Source organism: Heloderma suspectum, chromosome 1, assembly GCF_057233095.1.
Source record: "Heloderma suspectum isolate Gila_16-S chromosome 1, 16-S_ref, whole genome shotgun sequence".
Lineage (NCBI taxonomy): Eukaryota > Metazoa > Chordata > Lepidosauria > Squamata > Helodermatidae > Heloderma > Heloderma suspectum.
The window spans coordinates 175,339,351-175,363,161 of NC_139458.1; positions in this window are offsets into that span (position 1 = coordinate 175,339,351).

Consider the following 23,811-nt stretch of genomic DNA (forward strand, 5'->3'; position numbering starts at 1 on the left):
TCATAGTGCCATAGAGGATCTAGTTAAAATAGCAACACTTAAAAAAATGGAATAGTTAATACTTCAGCAAAATCCATCTTTATTATGCATTCAGTTAAGGATATTACTTTAATCATACATTAAATGAAGAGGAGAAGCAAGGAGAAAATGGTTTTGTGCCTGACATGTACATATTAATGTGTTCCAATTTCTGACTCTATCACAGCTTTCCAAAATGGCGGCATTACTTAGCTTGTACATTTGGCACTTTCTGTTTTATTCCTGCTCCAGCAAGAATATTTGAGCTGTCAAGAGTTTTCATCTTCAGGAAAATATTAAATAATTAGACAGTGTAATTTCCCATCCCTGCAATTTAATTTCAACAATTGTTTCTCTGGTATTTAACAATGATGTGTGTTGCATGAATGTAGTTGCGTTTCATGATTAAATTTCTCATTTATATCCTACTGTATTTCCCAGGGGTGCCTTTCTCTTTCCTAGTGTGACAATCCATAGTCTCAAAGCCACTGTACACAAAACAAAAACTAAAAGAATTAAATGGGAATATTGACATTCAGGCTGAGCAGAACAAGTCACATACTGCACGGCTCTGTTCTAGGGAACAGAAAGGGCCCCTCACTTTTGGCAATTTGGGTGGAGGTGTCTGTGATTTGGGCTGTAAAGTTGCGCTTATCTTATCTCAGAGAAGTTAACAGTAGCAGATACCTTTCTTTTTTCTCCCCTGCCCAACGTGTCTTCCTTCCCCCTGCCTGCCAATCCAGAGTGAGCACGCAGGAACAATTGCTCTCACTCTGAACTTGCTACATTTCCCCTCAATGATGTCACAATGCCAAAAACTATTGGCTATTTGGCATTTATTTATTTTATTTAGGAAAATGTATACCCCACCTTTCCACTGTCAAAACAGAACTCAGGGCAACTTAGATCATTTAAAAAACAACAATCCATATTTCAGAAAAAAATAAAATAATAAAAATGAAGACAACTGCAGCCAATAAAAACACCTAAAAAGCAATGGGATCAGTAATTAAAATCACAATCGGGCAAGCTAAAAGCCTGTTTTTAAAAAAGATTTAAGTCTCAACTAGGTGGCAGAAGACAGACAGAGTGGTGGCCAGATGAGCCTCCTGAGGGAGTTCCATAAGTTAGTTTCAGCCTTAAAGAAAGCTCTCCCACAAGTCCCAACCAACTTTGCCCCAGCTGCAGTTGGGAGTTGGGACAGAGAGAGAAGATTCCACATCAGGCCTTAGGAATGGGCAGGATGGTGGGAGTGGAGGTGGTCTTTTAGCTAACCTGGCCCCAAGCCATTTCGGGCTTCCAAGGTGATGGCTAGCACCTTGAATTGTGCCCAGCAGCAAATTGGTAGCCAGTGCAGTTTTCATGATGTCATTGCATTAGCAATGTGGTCGCTAATAGGCTGGGATCATGGTGTGAGAAAGAAGCCTAGGTAGAAGACAAGAGATTATCCCAAAGGAGCTACTCAGAGGAGTAACAACCAGACAGGATCATCCCTACCATGAGGCAGGGAGCAGCGGTGAGGGGATGGTGGACAGAGCTCATGTGTGACACACAGCTTGGCCTGCACTAAGCTAGCTTGCTGGCCTCAGGTGTGGAGGAGGGTACTGTCCCATCACCAGTGTCAAAGTAAGATTCACCTGTCAGCCCACTCGGCTTCCGTTTGTGGAATTTGGGGAGAATTACCTTATCCTTCACCTCAGCAAAACGTGTTGGGCCAGCTCTGCAACTAGATGGTGAAGAGGTATGGAAAAGTCAGCTGTTGGAGGATCTTTTGGAGAACATTTTAAGATCCCTGGAAGCCCTCTTCGTATGCCAGACATGTTCATTCACCCATGAACATTTGGAAGCCCTTGTTGCTATCCCTGAATATGTGTTTTCCATGAATACCACAGTTGTAAGAGCTCCTATCTTTCTTACTGCTGGATCCTCAAAGTCTTACTTCAATGGAGCTTGTCCTGGAAGAGGATCGTTCTTCTTAGATTCAACCACATTATCTTTAGCTCCACCCATTTCTGCAGTATGTAGCACAAAAAGGAGATTTTTCAGCTTTGATGTCTCTTCGTCAGACCCCATAGCCATTGAATAAATCAAGAACTGTTTACATTTCTGTTCAGCTTCATTTCCATCTCATTTAGCATGTGAGAGGAATGTAAATGTATTCACCTTTCAAAGAAACTCTCTCTTCTTTGACATCTTGTTTGATTCAGCACAAGTACTATGCCGGAGCTGCTAATAACGTTGCTGAACTGTGCAACTCTCTGTCCCCATGTTTCTGAAATTGGCTGCCATAATTGGCATTATGCTTTAGTACTGTATTGGTGGGATGTCCTCCTATGGCATGACATGGAAGCCTGTTTATCTTACAAGATAAAATGCCCATTTAGCAAATGTTCAGTGTGTGTCTATTGACAAGCTTCTAGGACCACAGAAATAGTTCTGCAGCACACAGAAGCTTGGCGTTTTCATAGCCTTAGAACAAGGGTGGACAACTTGTAGCCCTCCTGATGTTTTGGCCTACAATTACCATCAGCCCTTGCCAGCATACCCAGTAGTGAGGGATGATGGGAGTTGTAGGCCAAAACATTTGGAGGGCCACAAATTGCTTAAAACCATAGGCCAAAATATTTGGAGGGCCGCAAATGGCTTAAACCTTATCTATAGAAAGACTTCATTGTGCTAAGCTTTTAGACAATGTCCTGGTTCTTCATATGGTCAACTATTATCAAATAATTTTTGTAAGTGCATTGTAATCAATGGCTGTGCAACAGAAATTACAATGCAGTTACAAAATTCTTTCATAATAGTTTCTTGTAGTAAATATTAACAATCGATGCTGTGTCTACAGACTTGGCTCAAAGCTTACTAAAATTAATTAGGATTTATTCAGATATGTTTAATAGATTTTGTGCCAGCATTTTCAGGGGATGGGAGGGTTACCATGGGGACAGGGGGCATGGAAGCCCAGCTGCATGCACATAAATCTGGATCCAACCCATCATGTTTATACCCTAAGAAATTCCAAAAGAACTTGTGACAGGGTGGGGAATTTCAGGCCCACAAGCCAAATCCAGCACTCCAGATCTGATTTGGGGGGGAGGGGGTATGCCCAATAGCACAATCAAGATTTGCTTCTTCAGTAGATAAATGCACCAGATAGGGAATATCAAGCCAGTGAATGGTAAAACATGATGCCATGTGAACACTGAAGTGCTGTTAGAAGAAGAAAACTTAGCACAAATGTTTCAGTTCAGAATGCCAATAAAGGGAGATGGAAAGTGGACCCCGGACCCCACAAGGTTGTACACTGCTGCTTCTGATACTCTGGCCTCAAGCCATTTAGGGCTTTTAACATCAACACCAGTGGTCTGAATTGGACTCAGAAATGAACTGGAATTGAATGCAGGTGATGAAGAACTGGTATCACAGAATCACATCAACCCTTCCAACTTTCTAGCTATTGTGATGGAGGAGAAAACTTGAGCAAATGTTCCCTAAAGCTTATCTGCATCTACTATATCAAATTCTTTAAAACTAGAAGATATTGGCTTATACCAATGTAAATATATGTATGTCAATCATTTGACATCCTGATTATAAAATTTGGGAATTAGGAATTCTGGGAATGTACAGACCTAAATATGCTCAATACAGACCCTAGCATTTTATTTGTTATCAAGAAATTATAGCCACAAACTCTTTAAGTATAAACTCATATTCTATAAGTATCTGTAAGTTGGTAAGTATCCTAAGGATTTTATTCTATTTTATTGCCTTCTCTCAGATAGCCAAGGGTTTCCTTGCTTGCTTCAGCATCTGAGGAAGCTCACTGAGTGATCCAATTAAACTGATAGGTAGGAGAACTGATAGGCAGACAAAATAAAGTTATTCTGCTGCACATAGCATTTATGGAATTCAGTGTCATAAATTATGTCCACTAGCTTAAAATGCTTTAAAAGGGAATTGTTAAATTCATGGAGGATAAGACTATCAATGGCAAATAGTCATGATTCTGTTGCCAGATTGCCTCTATCTTGTCCTCCTCTTTCTGTTTTCTCTCTCAGTCTCCATCTTGTCTGTAGCTGCCTGACAGCTGGTAAGGGCTGGGACTCCAGGAGAGAATGTGGCCTGAGGCAGGATCAGTCTCCACCATCTATTGACATGGAAAAGGGAGTATCCTAACCCCAAGTACTCTGGATTATGGAATGTCAAAGTGCCTTATATCCTGATGCAATCAGGACAACATTCAGCCACCCGTTAAGTGACAATGCAAAGAGCTCTGAGTTCTTTTGTGCCTATCCATTTAGTACCAACCAACACCCATCCTGCGTCTTAAGTCCTTCTTTTCAGAAAGAAGTCAGAGCTTGTCCACCTCTTTTGTTCTCCTGGAAAGCCCCTTCCAACAGAACCCTGTTTTTTTGTCTTTCTAAATTATAACTGGTCTTCTTGGACCTCTGAATTCATTGGCTGGGTTCAAACAACACGACAACCTACACTCAAGGATGAGTATGGGTTGGTGTTGATCCATGGTTTGTTGAAACATGAATTGTGCTGTGTGAACTCAGCCACGCTCGCAAACCATAGTTTGTTAACCACAAACAACCCATAATTCACAACCCAACAACAAACCATGGGTTCTCTTCGTGGGTTGTTCACGGTTAACAAACCATGGTTTGTTAGTGCAGCTGGGTTCACACAACACAACCCACAGTTCAGTAGCAACCCACACTCAACCCATATTTGAGTGTGGGTTGTCAAGTTGCATGAACCCAGTCAGTGTGTGTTTTGGAGACTAGATTTGCTGGAATCCACATTTCTATGGCTCTCCTCTCTCACTCTCTCTCTCTTTCAAAGCTTCCAACTGGATGCCAGCTGACTGAGTCTCTACACCCACATCGCTGCACTGTGAAGTATTCCTGAGGAAGCCTGGTCCCAACTTTGCACTTTGTGATTTCAAATGCAGGGAGACACTCTGTCTGGCTGACTCTTGGGGTGAAATCCAGCATTGCACTAGCAGAAATCCACCAGTGCAATGGGAATTTCACTCTCTCTCTCACTCTCTGCTCCCCTTGCACCTCCCTACGCTACCCAAAAATCTGCTCTGGAGGTTTCCCAGCCATCCGGAGCAGATTTTGAGGATGTGCCTGGGGGGGCGTAGTGATTCCCACTCTCAGTTCTGCTGATGAAACCGCTTCCATCAGCAGAACGACACAATGGGATACAATACAACCCTTGGAAATACCCCCCTCCCCAGCTTTGGTGCCCAACTCTGTGCCCCTTTCCCCCACAAACCTGCCTGGTAAAGCTCTGTCATGGCTTAGGAATAGCTGTTCCACCTGCCTTTTGGATTCACCCTGCTCTTGTGGGTTCTGCCCCCTCTTCACTCTGGCAAGCTTCTAAGAAAACCTAAGGAAGGATAAGTTAAATCTCTCTCCCTCTCAATCTTGCTTCCTCATGCCAACGGTTGTAGCTTTCACCTCTTCTTCCCCTCCACACTGCAGTCTCTTTTTCTCTCTGTCCAATTATCACTGTGCAGCTGCTTTCAGTTTGCTCTTTTTTTGCACACTTTTGTCTCTCCTTCTCTGTCCCTCCCCCATCGGGGTAGCCTTCAATAACTGATTGGCAATTTGGCTGTTATTTTGTTCTGTCAAAGCCTCTTTTCTGGTAAAAATCTGATCTTGTCTCTGTTTATCTCCCCTGGGAATCCTATGTGGACCATCCAGACCAAAGTTCCTAATGCTGTGTTCCTGTTGGTTTGTTAAAATGTGCTAGTTTCTGGGCCAGTGCTACTTGACTGACAGGAGCCTCTCCTCCGGCAGGAAGAGAACCAGGGCCACAGAGGGAATGTGTTTCCCTAGCACCATGTCTAAATTTCCCCAGTAGGGATACATGAGATTTGTTTCAGTTCAATTTTGATCAGGATTTACCCAGTTTGCACCTTCTGGACCAAACAAGGACTCAATGGCCGCTACACCATTTGCATCCCTGCCTTTTGCCGTGATAGGCTACGTAGATACTTATGTAACCTATCACGGCTCGGCGGGGGTGCAAATGGCGGCTGGCGTAGCGGCCGCCATTTGCAGCTGCAGCCCGGCAGCAGCCAGGAGATGACCCAAAGCCACCGCCGCCAGGTAGGATCCATCCCAGGGGGATTCCGTGGGGTGGCGGGGGGGGGATTGCCCCGTTCTGCCACAGACTCTGGGGGGCTGGATTCTTTAGAAGCCTGGCAGCAGCCAGAAGTCCGGCTGCAGCCGGCCCTGGCTGGTGGCTCTGCGGCCTTGCTGCGGAGTGGAGCCGGTCAGGCAGAATTCCGGGGGGAGGGACAGATCGTCTACCCCCCACTGCAGATGCCCCTGAGCAGAGCAAGGTAAAGGATTTGTACATCCCTAGTTACACTCATTTTGGTGGCCCCAATCACTTCCTGTTCCTGATAGGAAACAATCTGCTACTAGTTTGATATCCTCATGCAACCTTTGGGAAGCTGTTCTACCCCCTTTTCAGAGCAACTACCATGGGGCTGATATATATGAGAGCCAGTGTAGTGTAGTGGTGAGAGTGATGGACTGGGAGCCGGGAGATCCGGGTTCTAGTCCCCACTTGGCCATGGAAGCTCACTGGGTGACTTTGGGCCAGTCACAGACTCTCAGCCCAACCTACCTCACAGGGTTGTTGTTGTGAGGATACAATGGTGAGGAGGAGGATAATGTAAGCTGCCTTGAGTTCCTTGCGAGAGGGAGAAAGGCAGGGTATAAATGCAATAAATAAATAAATAAATAAATAAAATATGAAGCTTGGGAGATAAAGCAAAACAAGCAAATGTTGCTCTAATCCAGGAGTGGCAACTTGTGGCCCTCCAGATGTTTCTTTAGAATCCGGCCTCACTGGAGTCCATGGCAGAATTCTCCAACATCCCTAAGTGTAACCCACCAAGAGTCATGGGGCACCTTAAAGGCTAATGCATTGATTGTGACATGCACATCATGAACTAATGATTGCTTTGACTGATGCAAAATCAGCACCACATTCATTGAGACAGCGACATAAAAACCCAAACCATTTGAGCATTATGTTAGCATAAAAATCTACTGACGTGGCAGTGTGATAAGGAATCTCCTCTTTTTATTGGCTGTGTAGCGTGCAAAGCCTCATAGTTCTGGCTTATTTTATAATACAATTTCCACAGTTGTGTCTGCAGCAAAATGATAAGGCATCGGGTTATTGTGCATTTTAACTTGATTTCTCACTTTAAAAATCTCATTTGTGCGGAGCACTTGGGATTGGCATTTGGCACTTATTTCAGTGTATGGAGGTCCAGCACAGCACATTCATCTTTGGCATTAGATCAAAAGCTTGGTACAAAATCCCATATACATTTGCTTAGGCTAGCGGTTTATAACCAAGATGATTACTTGCTTGAAATTCAGATAGGCCAGCTAAATGTGATATGTCTGGAAAGTGCAAAGACCATCAGTAGAATTTTATTAAAGCATATTTTTCCTCCTGCCCTCTGACAAACACAGAGTCTGCCCTCATTCAAACATTAGATTATCAGCACAATAAGCCCATTTGTATTTGAACTGGAATGATCAGTGGTAAAGGCAGTCAGAGCTCTTGTACCTTCAATAGCTGCAGAAGATGACATTTTGGACAGATGATTTATATGTCACTGCCCCTCTTTTCTACATGGCTATTAAAAGCACAGGTGCCCTGCCCTCATTTGAATCTGGCCACCCTAATGTAAATTGGCATAGAGCAACCTGACTGAAAGGTTTCAAGCCACTGGGCGGAAAAGGAAATTAGACTTCTATGCTTATCTTAGCCTTACCTATTGTAGACATGAGACATAAACTACTGCAGCCTTCCCCAAGCTGGCCATGCTGGAGGGGATTATAGGTGTTGTAGTCCAACACATCTTTGAAGGGTGCTGGGTTGGGGAAGACTGAATTTGAATAAATGCTGAAATGTTGTGCACAAACTAAGATGCTAGGATTGGCTAAGGAAGCACATTCAGGAGTTCAGCTTGCATGAAGGAAGCAGTCTTTGACAGTTGACTTGATAGTTGTTGTTTTTCTTAGACCACTGATGGCGGTACAGTTGTAATTTATTTATTTATTCAAATTTATATACCGCTTTCCGCAAATGCATCAAAGCAGTGGACATAAAATACAGTGGCATAAAAACAACAATAAAGATAATAATAAAAACAACACCATATAAATTAATCAGCAATAAAACCGCACACTCTGCTGTGTGCTCCAAACCCCAGCTGCCTGGGTCACACTTCAGGGAAAGCTGTATGAAGAGATGGGTTTTAAGAAGATGTCTGAACGTCAGAACTGGGGGGCCTGTCTAATGTCAATTGGCAAAGTGTTCCAGAAGGGAATGGGTCAGTGCTGCTGGCTGCTGCTCCGTGACAAAGGCTGGATAGGAGCTGGTATGCTAGATCAGGGATGGGGAACCCTCACCTGGCCTTGGGTGAGGCCCCACCACTCATGAAGCCCTGCCCCCTCAGAAGGGAGAGGGGTCAGGAGAGTGACTGAGTGAGCTCACAGTGAGCTTAGTCACTGTGCTCCTTCATCACCTTTCCTGTGCTGGGAGGAGCGAGCCAAAGGAGGAGCGAGCCAGGCCAGAGTGCTTCATTCCTCCATCACCTTCCCCATGCAGGAAGGCAAAGGAGGAGCAGAGCCAGCTGAGGGGTGGGGGTTGGCGAGCTCCACTTGTTTGGGGGCTTGTGTTTTGTTCTTTGCGGGCGGGGGGGTCTTGCCTGTCATATTTGTTCAGGAAACATGGCAGCAAGCAACAGACCTTGTGAACAGGCTTGTGCGGGAGCCGGGACGCAAGGGAATCAAGCCAGGGCTAACCTATTCCTATGGCAGAACAAACACTGTGGAGGTGGGAAATGGCGTCACAGTGGTGAGAGTGGAAGGGTGCTTGGGAGGTACATCTTGGCTGAGATGCGGCAGGGAGCGGGGTAAACAGAACCATCACTGGGCTGGAGCTGCTGAAGAATAGAATGGGGCTGCTGTCTAGCGTTGTGAATGTGGAGAGAGACTACACCAATCTTCCCCAACCTGGTGCCTTCCAGAACTGTTGGGCTGTAACTCCCATGACTCCCAGCCAGCGTGGCCTATGGAGGGGCCGTGGCTCAGTGGCAGAGCACATGCTTTGTGTGCAAAGATTTAATCTCTGGCATTTCCAGGTACAGCTGGAAAAACTCTTGCCTGAAATCTGCAGAGCCACTGCCAGTCAGTGTTGACAATTCTAGGCTAGAGGGACCAAGGGTCTGACTCAGCAGAAGATGGCTTCCTATGGCGGTCATCAGGTTGGTGAAGGCTAGGCTACACTCAGTGGACCCTCGGGTGGCTTAAATGGGAAGCGTAATTCATATCTGCTTCTCTCTGCAAGGAGAATGATTTGAGTTTAGTGGTGCAAGGGGAACAATGTGACTGACTATTTTTGACAGTTTACCAGAGCATCCCGTAGGGAGGGGTTAGAACCCTACCTTCTCCACTGGTCTTACCTGATGCATAAATGCCATATCCCTGTATATCAGTATTTGTCTCTTTCTTTCTCTTCTCATCAAAGGAAGCAATCTTTGGCTGGAGACAGTTGATTCCCCACTCCCCAACCCAAAGTTTTGACAGTTATAACATTGCATAAATGCACATAGTATTTACACTCATCCTATTGTCACCTCTGGTTAACAGGTTTTGCATGTTCAAAGACATGTAACACCTGTTTGACCAGAGATGACAGGGGTTCAAAAGAAATGCATGTATACACCAGTGGTGATGATGCATCCAGCAAACTACATTCAACCCTCTTAAAAACCAAAAAAACCCAAACTACAACTTGCCTGCAGCCTGTAAAATACTAGTCTCATTCTTCAGCAATGAAGAACAAAACCTCTTAAACCTATTCATAGCAGTTAAGTGAAAGATTTGAAGTTACTATTCAGCTACTTTGGTTCTGCGGCTTGTAGCCTTTCATGTTGCTTTGCTTTATGGTGGCATATTTTTCTTTGTAAACCAATAACTTTAAAAGCACTATCTTGTAGTATTTTCCTTGAAATTGGCTTTTTAATGTGGCTTTCTTCTTGTAAATAGAAAGTAGTTGTAATGGGCTCTGTCTCTTGCTGCTAAAAAGCTTTAACATGTGTGTATCCATACCCCATAATGGTAATATTCTATATGATCCCTCGCCCCCTGAAACCATTAAGTATCAGTAACTGGGCCTATGTTTTTTTCTGGCTAAACTCCCACAAATGATCCCTGTTCAATTTTCCTTAACATGGCAAATTGCAGTTATGGGGGTGGGGGGTGATTTACAACAGGAAAATGGCATGGGGGAAGATTAACCTGTTCTCCCTTAGCACTGTGGTCCCCATATGATTCAGGCTTCCCCAGGGCTGCTTTAAAAAAGAAAGAAATAAAGAGACAGAAGAGACAGAAGAGGCGATCAGGGATCACCAACATACTGTGTTATTTATAATATCTGTATACCACGCTTCATCAAAATTGATTGCAGGGTGGTTTACAACAAGCACAAAACTAAAATACAGCACACTAACAATGCAATCCTATACATGTCTGTCCACTCAATAATAAGTCCACTGAATTCAGTGGAACATACTCCCAGGTAAGTGTGTGTAGCAAGGGTAGAGGACCTCAAACCTGGGGGCCAAATCTGGCCATCTGGAGGGCCCAGTATGGCCCTCTGGGGTTCCCCAGAAGGCCCCATCCCTTTTCTCCAACTACTGTGATATGTGTAAATATCTTTAAGAAGCCTGCAGCTGTTAGTTTCTCTTCCCTCTCTGGAGGCCTGAATAGGGCCTCATCTCTGGTTTCCTTGTGTAGGCCTTGGAGCTAGGCAGTCTGGTGTGTGGCTCCTCAGGAGTCAGTCTACTCTCATGTAAATATCAATAAAGAATGCTGTTGTGGAAGCTTCTGAGTCAGAAGTGTATTAAATGGAGAGCAAGGCCTAGGGGCGGCATGCAAGTTGAGGAGGTGAGCTCATCCCCATGTTAACTACACCCAGGAGCCATTACAACTGCAGATCATTTGGTGGTTTCTCAGCTATTGTGTGGTTTCTCCCCATTTTTCAGGCTTCTTCACATGGTGGCTCATTCACAGAAGTTTGCAGGACCTTTAGATGACATTGTCAACCTCCAGGGCGTCTCCTGCACTAAATGACCTTAAATAGATCGGAGATAATGAGGTATCAAATTACAGAACTTGAGTTTAGCTTGAGTTCCCTCATGAAAAGAGGAAAAGCTGCAAGAAGAGGAGCTGGATGAATGAAACATACAGAAGACTCAGATGGGGGGGGGGAGCACGTGTAAAGGGAGTCCGTTGTGATCCTGCATTTAAAACAGAAGCAGTAAGCCCCCTTTTAAGTGCAGGATTTTAGGCTGGTGTAGAGATGCTCTAAAAGACTGAAATGCCTCGTCTTAGTTACAGGCAGTAAGAGTTTTAATATAAAATATTTTGGTATATTTCCCTCACCTCTTTTGCCTTCAATCCCGCCCAGTAGTGTGGTGGCGAATTCAGAAGTGCAGGGTCCCTTCATGACAGTCACAGCCACGCCCCTCACAGCCACGCCCCCTTCTAAGACTGTACAACTTGTCAGATATACAGCCTTCAACTGGGATCCAAAAACAGTGCAGCTGAGAGTGAGGCAGTGGTATTTCAATCGGATGTCTGAGGAAAAAAATGCAGGGGTGTTAATCTTTTTCACCCCCTCACTCAAACACAAACATTTTAGGTTTTCAAAATATGATACTCTGTGGAAGCTTCACCCTCTCAACTCAGCCCTCATGGACAGATCCCTTCTCATTTAAACAGCCCCCTTGCACACTCCCTTAGCGCCCCAACATTACCCATTAGCCTTCCCTACGCGCCTTCATTACATCTCTCCCATCCCACAACAGAAACGTCCACACACCCAGCTGGATTGAACCACACAGACATGCGCTCACACACACACACACACACACACACACACACAACCTTCTTTCTCCTCCCCCCCACAACTGATTTTTTTTCTGTTTCCCTCCCCCCCCCTGGGCTTTGTTTGCCCAGGTACATGCCAACCTTGTACCAAAAAGTATAGCTAACAGAGCAGGTTGCATTTGGCAGTTCTGCTTACTGTAGAAATTAATGTTCAAGAATTAACAGTGCATTCCAATGGGTCTTTATTTCAAATTAAATTTACAGAGATATTGGGAAGGCAGCTAAGGCTGCAGAGGACTGACCTGGGAGAAAGCCCAATTGGAAATTGAACATAGTGGGACTGACTTCTGAGTAAACATGCATAGGATTGTGTGATAAATCCTAAAAACTGGCACAAACCAGCCACCTGCCCTGCCCCATAAGTAAATAGTGGTGGCAGCGTCCCGCACCCCTCCTGCTGCTGCTGTGGCCAGCAGCAGCCCTGAATGGGTGGACGGTGTTGCAGGAGACGAGGGCAGCGCCAGGTGCACAGGCATGGAACAGGGATGGGCAGAGAAGCCAAGAGCTGAGGAGGAGAATAGGCAGGAGGGCGGGGAGAGGAGGCTGAAGAGCTCCCTCAGGCTCCCTCTCTCTCTCGCCCCCTTTTGTCTGGCCGGCTCTGCGTAGTAGACGAGAGGCAGCCAAGAGGCAGCCGCCCGCACTCCCTCTGCCCCCTCCTCCTTCCCTAGCAGACTGTGACCCGGCCGGGGGCTGGCTTCAAAAAAAGTGCCGGAGCCAAGCCCCGGCGCGACCTGCCACCACTACACCTTTGGTCCTGCCCACCATTGGAACATGACCCTTGGGAGCTTATCTGAAAAGGAGTTTAGCCTTGGGCTGAAAGAGGCATATAGGATTGCAGCTTAAAATACCTTGTTGAGTTTGGCCCTCACTGAGATCCTAAAGATGTTACTTATGCCCTCTTCTATGACACCTCATCCCATTCCCCTTCCTACCCATTTTTCAGTTCCTCTTACCCAACAGTGAGTCAGCACTGCATGGTCACTGAGGATGCTCAGTCCTCATTGGTCTGTTTTGGGGCTCCCTCTCCCCATTCAAGTGTCAGCCCCCCAAAGATTTGCTATAACTCTGCAAACCTCGGGATACCCTCAACCCAGCTACCTCCATCTTGTGCATGGATTGGGCTGTATGTATGTATGTATGTATGTATGTATTTAAATTTCTTAATCGCCCATCTGGCTGGTCACCCAGCCACTCTGGGCGATGTACAATAATACAAACAGTTTAAAAACAAGAAATTACACATTTTCTAAAATTTCCCTAACCCACCCCAAATGCCTGCCTGAACAACCAAGTTTTCAATGCGTGATGGAAGCTCATTAAAGCTCATTTTGGTTACATTAGCAACACCACATCCTGAACATCAGAAATACAGGGGATGAGGAGGAGGACTTTAATTTGTCTGCAAATTCTGCCCAGGAAAACAGCCCAGTCTGCAAACGAAAACAGCCCAGTCTGAATAATCATACTTACAATGAAGCAGGTGGTGGGAGGGAACAGACTGCCCACAAATTACAACTGAAACGTTATGGTGTGTACGTATAACCATTCATAAGTTGATGAGAAGCTTGGTTACATGCCTACATAACCAGGCTGATAAGCGTTGACAGCTTATGTTTATCAGGACATAGCTAAATACAACAGAATCGAGGAAAGAAGTTGGGTAGGGTGGGAGGAAGAGGTAGAACAGTAGAGATAACCTCTCCCAGATGTTTGCTTTTCTGTGCAAGGACCTGACTTCTCTAGTTTAAAGTTCTCTCTGGATTTCAAGATTGAGGCAATTAATGCAAAACAATAGTTGCCTCAGATGGGAACACTCTGCAAGAAGTAAGATTTTTATGATTTCCTGTTCAATATAAAACAGTGATTTCCCAATTGATCTTTTATACGTTAATATATCTGTACAATTTTAAATCATCCCATACAATGTGAATAGGAGCTTACCTCACCTAACGTTCATGCATTTTTGATGCTGTTCTGCATCCTTTTGCTCTCTTGGCTGCTGGTTCGTCTCAGTGTGCCATTTTCCTTTTCTTTTGCCCTCACGGTTTTCAGCCTCATTTGCCTTCATTTGACCCATTGTGATGACCCATGCAGTTTTGCCTATATGCATCCCTGATACCAACAACTCATCATGTCATTGCAGAAATAACTTGGATTAAGCGATAGTTTTGATAAAGGAGGCCAAGGCCTGTAAGAGCAAAAAAGTAGAAGGAAAATGGATGCAGAGAAGAAAGTTATTGAAACAATGTGAAACTGATTGCAACAAATGCTGAAAAATAGTAAAAAAAATTGGAAGCACTTTTCAACATCTGCAGAAAATAACATAAAAGAAAGTAATTTGGCTTAGTGGTAGAAAAGTGATATGTGAAATGAAGCTAAGCTACATGAGTTCCTTTTGTTGGGATTCATCAAACTGTAGCATATCTGATTCCTTAAGAATCTGGTGTCATATATTTCATTCTTTCCTCTTTTGTGGTTCAAATCCATCATATTTTTTTTATCTGTGACAATTTAGTCTTTATGGGCATGCAACAAAGCAAATATTACATCTCTGACATTTATCTCATAACTCAACATCCTGAGATTCCACCCATATTTAAATGTCAAAACAAAATGAAAACAATTTTTTTTAACAAGGCCATTTTGGTCACTATTGAACAAAGTGGGTTCATATCATACAAAGTTGGGAAAGGTTCTGCTGAATATATACACATTTCACTTTGCTTTAGTGGATGCTGTATTTTTTCCTGCTAATCCCCATAAATCCCCGTCTAGAATTGCTTCCGATGCCATTCAGGCACATTTATAGGGGCACTCCAAAGTATATTGTTACATTTCATAACAGTCATGTTTGGAATTATAGTTACCTTTTGTGATCTAATGGATGGCCAATGACCAAATGGAAGAGTTATACATAATGACATCCTTTGGAGGGTGGGGGAAGGAATCAATAACAGCTACCTTATCTTGAGAAATTCTTTTACTTTAAATGCTTAGAACGAGTACATCAATCTTCTAATTGCACTTTTACTAAACTCTCTCTCATGCTTGGCTTTTCTCCACAATCTTTTTCTTCCTCAGTGCATAAAAAAAAAAACCCTTAGCCATTTTAGGGCAAGAAATTATGGTAAATAATGAATATAGGCAGAGTGAGTGACCATTTATTTCCATTTGAATGGCATGTATTACCTTTTGTATTCTGATTGATGTGGGATCAAATACAGGCTAGAAAATGAACCGAAAGAGAATATATCCTAAACCGGGGGGAACGGGGGGTCTGGTGGTTGGTGAGAGAGTATATAACTATACTGCAGAATCTCCCTGTTATAATAGCTATAGCGCTTTTCTTCATGAGACGTTTGTTGTGCGCTTGTCATTCCCTACTCACAGTTGTTTACAGGTTGTTTAGGTAATGTTGTGACCCTCCACTTTCGCTTCTGTTTGTAAACAGCACTTCCTGCCAGGCTTTTTAGAGCAGGGGAAATGGGGTATTATTTCTAAAGGCTAAAGAAAGTGCTATTTCCTCTTGTGTAGTTGCGCTATTCCACTATACCACAGTGCCACCTAGAGGTCATGTGGTGGAAAAGCAGGAAAGGAAACATTCTTTGCGTAGTGCTCGGATCTCAGTTCTGCAGCAAAACCAAACGTAGAGAAGAGGTTTAACAGCATTGTGTAGCAAAGCCCTTAGTTTGCATAAGTGAGAGCACATTTGCCTTTCCTTTTTGCTGTGTTCCCATTCCTTAGTCCACATGAGTCTGTGAACTAGGGATGTACGAAAGTAACTTACCTTTAACGAAATTTGATTCACGGTGGGGGGGAGGCGCTCCGTCCCTCCCCCCGAAATTCTGGCCAGGGGGGAGGCGCTCTGTCCCTCCCCAAAAAAATTCTGGCCGGGGGGGGAGGCGCTCCGTCCCTCCACCCCCGAATCCTGGCCAGCCAGGCCCGCAAATGGCGGCGGCCGTAGCCGCCACCATTTGCGTCCCTGCAGTCAGCCGTGATAGGCTACGTAAATGTTTATGGCTGAGTAAAAAAAAAAAGCACGTACGCAAATGGCGGCGCCCATGGGTCTACGCTATTTGCGTTCCCCTTATTTTTGCCGTAGTCTACGTAAATGTTTACATAGACTAAGACGTGCCAAAATAAGGAATGCAAATGGCGGCGCCCATGGGCGCCACCATTTGTGTATGCGCTTTTTTTTTTTTTACTCAGCCGTGATAGGCTACGTAAACATTTATGTAGCCTATCATGGTGTTTTTTAAAATTTAGCTGTGATAGGGTACATAAATCTTTATGTAGCCTATCACCTTTTTTTTTTTTTAACTTGGAAATGGCGGCGGCAGCAGCCGGTCGGAAGACCAGCTGCCACAGCTGCCGCCGCCGAACCACCGCCGGAGCCGCCGCTGCCACCAGGAAGATTCGCCGAAGGTAAGTCCCGTCCCGGGGGGGGGGGCGGGGAGGCAGACCGTTTCGCCACCGATTTCAGGGGGCTGAATGCGCTGGCATTCGGCCTCCCCAAGATTTGTGGCGAAATTCTCTGACATCCCTACTGTGAACTCAGGGACCATGATGGAGGTTTGAAGAATTGCTTACCTGTATACCTCCTGGGCTCCTGCTGCAACAGGAGTGCAAGTTCAGCAGCCAGCAGGTGGGGATGATACAGGAGCATTCTATCTACTGCCTGCCCTCTTAAACTTCCTTTCAGGAGACAAATTAAGGCCATTCTCTTTAGGGGAGCAGGCTTTGGTTATGTCAGGACCTCCTAGGACTAGATCTAGGGACCGACAGATCTGTGTGCTGTTGTCTCATATTGTGAGACTGCAGGCCTAGAGGTAGGAATGTTTCTTGGGTGATTAAGTGTTCCTAAGCTCTGGAGTGACTCTGCATGCCCAGGTCAGCTGTTGACTCCCCAGTCCCCATGACTTGGAAGGAGTAGCAGACTTCCAGTACAGGCTAGAACTTTGCCTGGAGAACAATAGTCTCCGCTGGGTTATATGAACTTATATCCCATGTTAGTCCTACTTAGAGTATATGGGAATTAAGTTAGATTAACATTGGATTCAACCCATTCTGTGCAATCACTCGGTGGTGCTAGTGCTGGCCCAAGACATGTTGCTGCCTGAAGAAGAGCCCAAATGGTGTCAGTCGCACACATACGCACAGCCTGCTAGTGTCTTGCAGCATAATTCAGATGCCAGTTCCTGCATTCATCTGTCCCTCCCACTCATGACGCCACCTGAAGTGGGTCACTTTCCCCTGCTCCATGGCATGGTCGGCCCCGTTGGCAGCAGATACTCTTTGCTGGTGTTTTTAGTGTTTATCCATGTCTTATTCAGGCTGTTGAAGACTGCTGTTTTATCTTGATTTTCTGTTGTTTGGACTTGTTTTAGGTGGCGTAAATTTTTTATGCATCCTACTCTGTTTATGTGGCATTGATTTTAATGTGTCTAGAGGCTTTGAGTGTCTTAAGGAGAGAGAAGGGTGGGATGTAGGACTTTAAAACAAATAATGTATCTTAAGAAGTGATTCTGAGTCATGGATGGACACTGGCTTGACAAGAAGGGGTTTGAAGAATCTTTATCACGGGACATTGCGTGGAGGAAGAAAGCCATTGAGCACATTCTCTGTAGCAGGGGGTCCCCAACCTTTTTGGGTCAGTGGTCACATTTGGAGTTTTGCTAGAGTGTGGTGGGCACTCTAGCCAAATGGTCGCCATGGGGGCTTGCCTGTTCATAGCATGGCTGCCATGGTGAGCATGAGCAGTAACAAAACACTCATTTCCCAGAAGGAAAAGTGGTGGGACAAAAAACAAAGTAGTTTGCCCAAAACCTAAATCAAAGGCAGAGGTGGGGGGCTGAGCTTCAAAACACAAAACCACTCTTTGAGACCCAAATAAAGATGGCACTGGAGGGCAGCACTTTGCTTTGCAGCATACCAGCCACCCAGTTAAAGAAAAGTTAGTTTAAAACTATTAAGAAATAAAATAAAAATCACTGAGCACACTCACTGCAGAGAAGAGAGCGAAGAGGAGAGGCAGGCAGGCAGGCAGACCAACCACCATTCGCTCTTGACAGTATTTGGTTATGCCCAGAATGCCCAGATAGAAGTTGCTTCTCTGTCACCAACAAACATCCGTCTTCCTTTTCCTTCTTTCAGTTTCTGGCAAGTCTTCACATACAGTGTCACTTTTGTAGCAGCTCATGCTGAAATTTGCACAGGTGTGCAGTACTGCATTGAACAGCAAAGTAAAACTGCCACTAATGCAGTGGATAAGAAGCTCAACTAGGTATACACATCTCTTTTGTGTGAGTAAGGTAAAACGGTGATGACTAAGGCCCAACGGTGTGCATGAGACCATGACCAAATCTAACAGTTGCAATAGCCAGTTCTCTGGTTTAATGCAAAATTAGCTTCCACAAAACATCTTCAGCTGCTATTAGGGGTGGACGAAAGTAAAAATAGCGTTGCCCTTATTTTCGCCGTAGTCTACGTAAATCTTTACGTAGACTACAGCGACCAAATAAGGAACGCGAATGGCGGCTCCCTATGGGGGCCGCCATTTGCATACGCGCTTTTTTTTTTTTAAAGTCACCCGTGATAGGCTACGTGACGATTGACGTAGCCTATCACGGCTGACTTTGCAGATCTAGCCGTGATAGGCTACGTTAATCGTCACGTAGCCTATCAGGGTGCGTTTTGTTTTGTTTTTTCTTTTATTGCAATGGCGGCGGCGGCAGCTCGAACACCCGCCGAACCGCCGGCCGGACCCGCCGCCGGGAGGGACATTCGGCGAAGGTAAGTCCCGTCCCGGGGGGGGGGTGCGGGGGGCGGGGGGGTTCGGAGGATTTCTCCCCGAAACTTGTTCGGGGGGCCGAACACGTTGGCGCTCGCCCCCCCGAAGTTTCGGGGAGAAATTCTCCGCCAACCCTAGCTGCTATAAAAAAATTGCAGTGATGAAATCTGGTCTCTCTTCCAACTAGCATTGTGTTTTTTTATTGCAGTTTCTAAACCTGGGCTGCACAGGAGAGTAGGCGAGATGTGTTTTTAATGTAGCACTATGCCAAATTTCCCCCAAGATTCAGTTTTCAATCTAAGGTTGCTGTTTGGGGTGGGGCCGCAAAATGCAAAAGAAGCTGTGAAAAAGCTAACCTTCTACCCTTCTGTGCATTCCTGTTCACAGTCATTGTTTCCCTGGCTTGCTGCTGCCGCAGTTCCATTTATTTATTTGAAAGGCTTTCTCTCTTGCATAATTCCAGCCAATCAGTGATTGTGTAGTGAACGTGACAATACCACAGCACCATGGAGCCAATCAGATTTGCTACATGATGAGAGCAAACAAAGCTCTACCATTGCCTTCACTCTGAACTGGGGACTGAACAGGAAGCACAGCCCCGCTGCTGTGCTGCACTGGGGGTGGCTTCACTGCTTGCCAGCACTGCACGGCAAGAGTTTCGTTCTGATGTAGTTCTAATCTGATATAGTTAGACATAACTACTTGGGGCAAAATGTGGATGGGGGATGTAAGGGTTTTGTTCTGTCTGTTCCATCTGTGTTTTGCAGATTGTTAGCATTGCCTTTGCTTCGTCATCTGCTCATTGAAATAATTTGATTTTTCTAAGCAGAACGTTGTTCTACTTGTGCTAATTTGCATTAGTGCTAATGTGCATTAACTACTTAGCATGAACAGCAAATTAGTGCAAATTCCCCCCCCCCAAAAAAAGTGAAAATCTGGTCTGCAAGTCCATGGAATCTGTATAACTTGGAAAAAGCCAGCCTGCTGCGGAATCCACAGGTCAGATTCAAAGAAAACTGAACTCATTTGACTCCATTGCAGATTTCTCTTACATGTATTTGGATGTGGATATCCGTGCATACTGTATGTGTTCCCATGGGATGTGCATCTGGATGACCAAGTGGGCATTCTGACTCCTGCTCTGCTCAGCTAATCAACTATATGAATGGTCATTGGTCTGGGACAAAGGAGCATTGCCCTATTTACCTCAGCAATGGCGAGCTGTTCTCTCTTCCCCCCTCCTTCGTCTCGCTCCTTGGGATCAGTTTTGCCTTCTTCCAGAAATGCGTATAAAAGATTGTTGGAAAGGAGGAGTGTTTTGCAGAGACAAAAATATTAATGAAATGTCCCACTTCAGCTCAACACTAGTTAAATATAGACTTTAATGCAATCATAAAGCATCAGTATATAAAGTATAAAATTATCACAAACGAAAGGTATCCTGAAAAAGATATTTGGAGCTGTAGGTTGTTCACTGTGAACAACCCACACTGTGTTGTCCATGGTTAATGTAATACGGTAGAATTGTATTACATTATTTGGCTCTATAGCTTATTTTTCAATAGAAGATGTCCTTCACAATAACAAAAGTAGTAGTTGTAACTATGACAATCAGATAAAAGTTTCACAGTTCTGTCCAATGTTACACGAGTGAACTTCCATTTGCACAACAGGATTTCCTCCCTCTCCTCCCCTCAGATCTTCTCTGGACAGTCTCCTAAATCTCCAGAGGAGATCTGAGAGGTGTGTGTGGTGGGGGGCTTGCAGACAGGAGCGGGAATCTGTTCTGCCAGCTGAGGCTGTTCCATTGGTGAATGGTCACTGTTAGATTTCACCCTCACTGTGTACATCTGGGAACCACCCTCCCATCCTAAGAACAAAGCTTCCCTTTGAGTGTATCAGCGATGAGCAATTGAGTAGGGTGCATATTCTCTTGCCTTATGCAGGTACGCCTTTCTTTAGACTCCAATGGAGGATGGGTCAGGTATCTAGAATAGTAAGTGATTAAGGGCACAATTCTATGCATGTTTAGACAGACAAAGGTCCTACAACTCCCAGCATTCCCTAGCCAGCCTAATTATCTTACCTTTCTGAGGAAAGAATGTGGAAAGTATGGTGACTGCTCATTTGGAACATTTGCAAAGGAGTAATCTCTCTTTTTCACACCTCTGTGTGAGGTAGCAAATGAGAGCATTAACCCAAAAACAAACAAGAAAGCAGAAAAGATTAAGGCGCTGGGCCATGAAATTAGAATGATATATGTCAGACATAACAATGAAATGAAATTTGAAGAACATTATTTCCACAGGGAGCAATTACATGATTAAATTAAGGCCCAAAAGGAGTCTGCACTGCTGCCCCTACATCCGTTTATACATCATTGTCCTATGAAAGATTAAATCTCATACAAAAGATACAATAATACTAGGCCGGAGAACAAACAAGTAGAAGTCAAACACTATTGAAATCACAATACTTTCAGTTTTGTTTGGCCTCTTGTCTAATTTAAATGTCGCAGCTGAACTGTATTTTAGAATTTGGCAGATATCTATAAAGTCAAACTAATTTTAATACCAGTGTGTCACATCAAACACATGCAGTCATAACGTGGATGTTTTCTGATCTCTAGAAACCAAGTGAAGACCTTCCTGCTTCATCACACCTTTCAAGGTTAAAGCTGCGATCCTATACAGACTTACCTGGAAGTAAGCCCCATGGAACTCAGCAGGACTTATTTCTGAGTAGACCATGAAGAGGATTGTGTCAGGGCCCAGCTTCAGCACTACAGTGGGCCTTGTAGGTTATTGCTAAGATTTGAGTAGAAGTAGCCTGGAAGAGCTTGGGCCTATTCAGCCTCTGGAATGTCAGAATCTGTGTGAGCTTCTCTCTGTCAGTGTTCCCAGAGCAGAGCCAAGGAGAGTCACCCGGCTCCCAGTCCACCTGCTGGTCTGGCCTTGGCAGGCAGAGGGGCTAGAAGCTGTCCCTGAGAACCTGACAGAGGTGGGGTGGGGTTTGCAGAAGGGTCGCCCAGGTTGAAGTGTCACTGCTGAAGGGCTGAGCAGTGATGCCCTGTTGAGACAGGCCTTGCTGAAAGGCTGAAGGCCCTTGTCTGTCAAGAGATCTGGAGGGGGTGTCTTATAGTCACATCTTCCCTTTTAAGCTGAAGCAAAGGCGAAGAGCCTTTGCTAGGAACATCTTGTCTTTATTGCACGAAGCCTTCTCTATTTGGATCCATCATTCTCTGGACTGCTGAAGGCACTCTGCACATGGACTCTCCCTTAATTGGAACTTTGGATTGCTGAAGACTTGCCATGAAAAGTACTGTGAGCCTTTTCATAGACTTCAACTCTCATTTGCTGTGGATTGTGTGTCTTTGTTGTCAGCTCAGCGAACTGGCAGGCTGGGTTTGATCTACGACTTTTGGACTTTCCTCTGCCTGGATGCATGCAGTGTGGAGTTACCAATGCGAAAGTGGTGACCTGGAACTCCTTGCGTGTCTGGGTTTACCCTTCCCATGATCTTGATAAGCCTCAACCATGTAGCCTGGAGTTATCAACAAAAGATTCCAAGTTGAACTCTCTGTGGGTGTGGTTTTGTTTAGGCCTTTCAAGAATTTATCCCTTTATCATTCCAGGAATCATTCCCATTCCTTGTCCAGGGTTGGAACCCCGTGTATGGATTGCCTGGGTTAGATACGCCAGGAATCCCGAGTCCCTTTCTTTGTGTTCAGAACCATAGAGATGGCAACAGGGAAACTATGTTGATGAGGATCTCAGTCATGGTAGTAGTGCTTAGCTTTGAACTGTTCTGGAACTACATAGAGCCTGTAGCTACTGAACATCAGCTATATGATTTCTGAAGAGTGTAACCATTAAGCTTTTGCTGTGAGATTTCCTGCAATAAAGAAATCTCACTGATTTGGGGGTCCAGTGTCAGACTGCCTGAGCGTGTGTGCTGTGGGGGACTGGGAAACCTGATAGATTGTGCTGTAAGTTATTTTGATTTTCTGTGTATGCAGGTTTTATTATTTTATTGTGGTTTTAGTTTACATTTTATTGGTTATGGATCCAGGTTTGGGTATAAGATAGGTTATAAATGTATAGAATAGAATACACAATTCATATTGCAGGCATTTCTTCCCTAAATTTACATTATCAAAACACAATTGTTGATAGCAAAAAGTGACAGTAGCATATTGGGTTTGATCCAGTGGTTGCCTTCCATGAGCTGAAGTCCTCTTCCACATGAAAAAGGTCTCTCTCTTGCTCGCTTTTTCACTTAGAAGTATCTTGTACTTGAAAAAAGAACTGAAATTCAGAATTGTGCTTCCATTTGTGCAAAGGCTTGCACAATCTCTTGCACAAAGTCTTGCATGACATCTCAAGGTGAATGCTTGCACAAGGCATGACACAACCTCTTGCAAAAGGTCTTGCTCAACATCATACAATGTCTTCTGCTCACTTTTGCATAACAGGCATAGAACAGCGCCACTGCCAGGATTTCTTCCACTCATCCATTTCTGGATCCAACCGAATATCTTTATTAGGACAAGATGGAAATCACTATTGTTTATGGACCCAGGTGAGCAAGGTTTCAGTTTCCTAGAACTCTTCTTCAAGGTAGACATTAAGCCAAAAAAGGGGGGGGACAGGGGGAGAAGGGCTTGGTTGAAAAAGCTTCCAGTTGTACAGTTGTAAAGATGCTTTGCAGACTGAATCAGATATGATCATCCTTTGCGCAAAACGGTTACATCATAGCAAAGGGTGCTCTCCTTTTGAAAAAAAAAGCAAACCAGAATTTGGATCTACCCCTTGTGCTTATCAGAAAACAGATCCCTTGTAAGGCAGAGAACAGAAGCAAAGAAAAACGTGGCAGTTCTTCTATTAGCACTGCCAGAGATTAATTTTAGGGATTGCACTAGTTTATGCTGTTTTGTAAAGTACCTAGCAGATATGCAGCAAATGAAGCTCTTGCTATCACGGCACCTCTGTGCTT